Below are 5,426 nucleotides of genomic sequence, written 5' to 3'. Positions count from 1 at the left end.
TGCGAATGTCTGGAGTTTCTGTATAGTGGTGACTTTGCGGATTACGTCCGTGAGAGTCTCAAGTCGGTATTCCCGGTGAATATCCGCGATGCGTGTGTATCGAGGAGCATTGCTTACGATTTTGAGTACTTTGTTTTGTATGAGCTGCAGACGGCGCAGGCGTGTAGGCGCAGCGTATCCCCAGACAGGAGCTGCGTACGTCATCAGGGGTCGAATAAGTGTCATGTACATGGACCTAGACACCCGTCTGTTCAGTGTGCTACGCCTGTTGAGCATAGGGTAGAGCTGTTTGAGCCTCGCGCTTGGTCTGTTGGTCATGTATGTGGTCCCCCCAGAGTAATTTCCTCGTTCAAACTCAGTGAGGTGCTGCTAATGGCGTCTTGATCGGTATTCTTCACTAATATCAACTCACTACATGTAATTTTAAAGGTAACAAACGCTCACGATCGTTATAGCCTGTATTTAAAGAGAACCTAATTTGCGTCATCATCGTGGCGCTACTAGTGCGACGCTGATGCGACTCTCGCGAAATCTGAGTAGACTTCATCACTGAAGATGTGAAAACATGCCTGCCAACTTTCGCTTATGTTGTACAACTCCTTCTTGCTGCGGCGATTTTTTTCTGTTTGTGTACGTGAGCTACGTTTCCCAGTTTACTTACTAGCCTATGAAATACACTGAAGCTTAAAAAATATCATTCCAGTCCGCATTTCTCAGAAATCGGCAAGAATCGGAAGCCTACGGCCAAATAGCATATTTCATTCAGCACCCGCTCGCCAACCTGTCATATCCTGGAATACCGTAGTGAGGTAGCACAAAAGCTCCACTGTCGAACGTGAGCTAACTGTACGAACGAAGCGGACGGTTGACGCATAATCGACATGACGTCTGCTCGCTGGTAGTCGTTTCTTTACGATGGTACTTGGACGAAACGAGTCTGTGCAAATGACACTGTGACTACAACGTGCGTTTTACAGTCACGAAAAGAGGGAAAGGTTTCTTCTCGCACACAGGAGATACGAACACACGGCGGGTGGGAATGAACTCACGTTCTCCTCCCGCCTAATTCGTAAATCGTCTTTCTCTTCTTTGCGGTCAGTTTTTGCGTCTCATCTGTGCCTGCGCTCTCGGCGGTGCCCTACCGCGCCACGACCTCGTCACAATCGTGCCCCCCCCCCCCCAGCGTCCACCCCGCTCCCCTCCAATCCATTTAGAGATGGGCAGTGAGGCGTCACAGAAAGCGGCCTCCCTGCGTGAGACAGCTCCCAGCTCCCAGTCCTTGCCGACGTCGGCGCGGTTACGCAACGGCCCGGCGGCGCTGCGCATCGCCTCGCCTCTACTGGACGCACTGCGCAAGCGCGGGACACGGCCGCCGGCGGAGGGCAGTGACGCGGCGCAGTGGTCGTGCAAAGGCGCCGCTGCTGGCAGCGGGGTAGGGCGCACTCTGTCTATGACGTGGCAAAAGATGTGGGATAGCGATACGCAGAAATATAGAGGGCGGTGGTATCGCATATGCAGGGTATAAAAGGGCAATCCACTGGCGGAGGGGTGGCTGTGCGGTGGTGGTGTAATGGTGAGCATAGTTGCCTTCCAAGCAGTTGATCCGGGTTCGATTCCCGGCCACCGCAAGTGGCGCTAGTTTTTTAACGCCATGCGCTCCGCCTTGCCTTCCGTATCCGCCTTCCTTCCCCCACACGGCTCCTGTATGAACTGATCCCCTTCCCCCACCTCCTCCTGTTCCTCCAACATCTCCGCATCCTTTACATTGTTCGCAGGCTCGATCCCCCCCACCCTCTGGTTTCCTCCTTCCTCTCCACCCCCCGCCCGTTGCCGCGCCTCTATCGCTGTATCCCTCCCTCTCTCCAGCTCCACACCCTCCATCTCCTTCATCAGGGCAATTTCCAACGCCTCCCCCTCCCGGATGACGAACTTCGCCGTGACATCTACCCTTCCTTCCAACTATAACCTGGCCTTGTTCCCCCCCCCTCTCCCCAGGGCCCCCTTTTCCTCTTTCCTCCTTCTCCCAGAGCAGATTTTCGTCCATCCCCCCCTCCCCTGAGACCCTGCACCCCATACTTGCCTCTCTCCTTCCCACATCCCTCCCTACCTGGCCCTCTTCAGCGCGCCCCCCCCGCTCACCTCCCCAATCTCTTCCCCTCCCTCCCTTCTTCAGGTCTCCCTCATCTCCTAGCGCCTGGCAGATCCTCTGTATTGCTCTTCATCAGTGTGCCACATCAGTGTTGTTTAGTGCTGTTTCTCGTGTGCGTCAAGAGGTGTGCTTTTAATTGTGTCCTGCCTTGAGGTTCGCCGTCAGTGTTACGTTATGTGCTATGCCATCTGTCGCTACCTTTACGCTCCAGTCATACTGTGCCTTGTGTTCTTTTAACCGTCGCAGTGTGTGGCTTTTTGTGTGTGCTACTTTTAAACAGTTTTTTTTATCTCCATTTTACAGTCACCCCGTTTTTTGTCTATTGTCTTCCATTATGTTCCCCTTTTTTATATCTATGTTCACCTTATTCTCTCCTTTGCTGTTTTTAAATGTCTTCTATTGTTTTGTTCTATGTCTTTCGGCTGAAGAACAGCGCCTATGCTGCTGCCAGCCCGCCCCGATGGGGAATTGAAATACAATAAAGGAAAAAAAAAAGCGGAGCAGTCATTCTCAACCCGAGTTCATTGCTACCTCCTAACCTCGGGGTGACTCTCTTCAAGGCGCTGCTCCGCCCTGTCCTCGAATACCTCACGGTGGTGTGGGGGAATGCTGCTGAAGATCACGTCCAGAAGCTGCAGACCCTGCAAAATCGAGCCTTCCAGCTTGCACTCCACGTGGATCACAACTTCCCTTCGGCGGTTGCACGCCAGATGGCCGGAGTACAACGACTGCGCGAACGTTTCCGCGAGACGGCGCAACTCTTCTATCAGAAGACGCAAGTTTCACACAATTCGAAAATACGGGCGCTTGGGAGGGAAGTTCGAGCATCCACCCGATGGCCAGACCTGCTAGTGGATCGGATCGGTTAGCCAGTGACGACCCAGAAGACAAACACACCGCCAAGTCCTCATCTCTCGCCAGCTCAGCCTCGGGAGGAGAAGCCGCAAGGCTGGACACTCCATACACACACGGGTTGAAGTCCACCCCCACTGAAGATCCGTGGCGAGGGAGCGGTCATCTGCACTCACTCAGGTGGTTCATGCAGAAAGGCTTCAGACCCAGTTATGGCGGCACGACGGCAATTAACACACTTTGAGCACGGAATAGTAGTTGGAGTTAGACGCGTGTGACATTCCATTCCGCGAATGGTTAGGTAATTCAATATTTCGAGATCAATAGAGTCAAGAGAAGCAGACTCGCTATGGCAAAAAAAGGCATTTCTGGCCAAGAGAAGTCTACTAATATCAAATACCGGCCTTAATTTGAGGAAGAAATTTCTGAGGATGTACGTCTGGAGTACAGCATTGTATGGTAGTGAAACGTGGACTGTGGGAAAACCGGAACAGAAGAGAATCGAAGCATTTGAGATGTGGTGCTATAGACTAATGTTGAAAATTAGGTGGACTGATAAGGTAAGGAATGAGGAGGTTCTACGCAGAATCGGAGAGAAAAGGAATATGTGGAAAACACTGATAAGGAGAAGGGACAGGATGATAGGACATCTGCTAAGACATGAAGGAATGACTTCCATGGTACTAGAGGGAGCTGTAGAGGGCAAAAACTGTAGAGGAAGACAGAGACGGGAATACGTCAAGCAAATACACTCCTGGAAATGGAAAAAAGAACACATTGACACCGGTGTGTCAGACCCACCATACTTGCTCCGGACACTGCGAGAGGGCTGTACAAGCAATGATCACACGCACGGCACAGCGGACACACCAGGAACCGCGGTGTTGGCCGTCGAATGGCGCTAGCTGCGCAGCATTTGTGCACCGCCGCCGTCAGTGTCAGCCAGTTTGCCGTGGCATACGGAGCTCCATCGCAGTCTTTAACACTGGTAGCATGCCGCGACAGCGTGGACGTGAACCGTATGTGCAGTTGACGGACTTTGAGCGAGGGCGTATAGTGGGCATGCGGGAGGCCGGGTGGACGTACCGCCGAATTGCTCAACACGTGGGGCGTGAGGTCTCCACAGTACATCGATGTTGTCGCCAGTGGTCGGCGGAAGGTGCACGTGCCCGTCGACCTGGGACCGGACCGCAGCGACGCACGGATGCACGCCAAGACCGTAGGATCCTACGCAGTGCCGTAGGGGACCGCACCGCCACTTCCCAGCAAATTAGGGACAATGTTGCTCCTGGGGTATCGGCGAGGACCATTCGCAACCGTCTCCATGAAGCTGGGCTACGGTCCCGCACACCGTTAGGCCGTCTTCCGCTCACGCCCCAACATCGTGCAGCCCGCCTCCAGTGGTGTCGCGACAGGCGTGAATGGAGGGACGAATGGAGACGTGTCGTCTTCAGCGATGAGAGTCGCTTCTGCCTTGGTGCCAATGATGGTCGTATGCGTGTTTGGCGCCGTGCAGGTGAGCGCCACAATCAGGACTGCATACGACCGAGGCACACAGGGCCAACACCCAGCATCATGGTGTGGGGAGCGATCTCCTACACTGGCCGTACACCACTGGTGATCGTCGAGGGGACACTGAATAGTGCACGGTACATCCAAACCGTCATCGAACCCATCGTTCTACCATTCCTAGACCGGCAAGGGAACTTGCTGTTCCAACAGGACAATGCACGTCCGCATGTATCCCGTGCCACCCAACGTGCTCTAGAAGGTGTAAGTCAACTACCGTGGCCAGCAAGATCTGCGGATCTGTCCCCCATTGAGCATGTTTGGGACTGGATGAAGCGTCGTCTCACGCGGTTTGCACGTCCAGCACGAACGCTGGTCCAACTGAGGCGCCAGGTGCAAATGGCATGGCAAGCCGTTCCACAGGACTACATTCAGCATCTCTACGATCGTCTCCATGGGAGAATAGCAGCCTGCATTGCTGCGAAAGGTGGATATACACTGTACTAGTGCCGACATTGTGCATGCTCTGTTGCCTGTGTCTATGTGCCTGTGGTTCTGTCAGTGTGATCATGTGATATATCTGACCCCAGGAATGTGTCAATAAAGTTTCCCCTTCCTGGGACAATGAATTCACGGTGTTCTTATTTCAATTTCCAGGAGTGTAGTTGAGGACGTAGGTTGCAAGTGCTACTCTGAGATGAAGAGGTTAGCACAGGAAAGGAATGCGTGGCGGGCCGCATCAAACCAGTCAGTAGACTGATGACCAAAAAAAAAAGAGTGTCAAGAGTGTGCCGACAATACCAAATTTCAGACGTTACCTCTTACCGTGGTCAGCGCAGTGGCCGACGGACTTCGCTAAACTACAGATAATAGTGGCATTTGCGAAGAGTTGTCAGTGGTAACAGACAAGCATCAA

At 53.2% G+C, this 5,426-nt stretch overlaps 1 non-coding gene across 1 annotated transcript; it reads left to right on the top strand.

The window, feature by feature from the left end:
- The first annotated feature begins 1,556 nt into the window (after window positions 1-1,556).
- On the top strand, window positions 1,557-1,628 carry Trnag-ucc (transfer RNA glycine (anticodon UCC)). Its single transcript has one exon. It is a non-coding gene; the product is annotated as a tRNA-Gly (tRNA).
- Window positions 1,629-5,426: the final 3,798 nt, after the last annotated feature.

The sequence above is a fragment of the Schistocerca nitens genome, chromosome 5 (assembly GCF_023898315.1).
Source record: "Schistocerca nitens isolate TAMUIC-IGC-003100 chromosome 5, iqSchNite1.1, whole genome shotgun sequence".
Lineage (NCBI taxonomy): Eukaryota > Metazoa > Arthropoda > Insecta > Orthoptera > Acrididae > Schistocerca > Schistocerca nitens.
The sequence above is the reverse complement of the archived record's forward strand: the minus strand, read 5'-3'. Positions and strand labels throughout refer to the sequence as shown.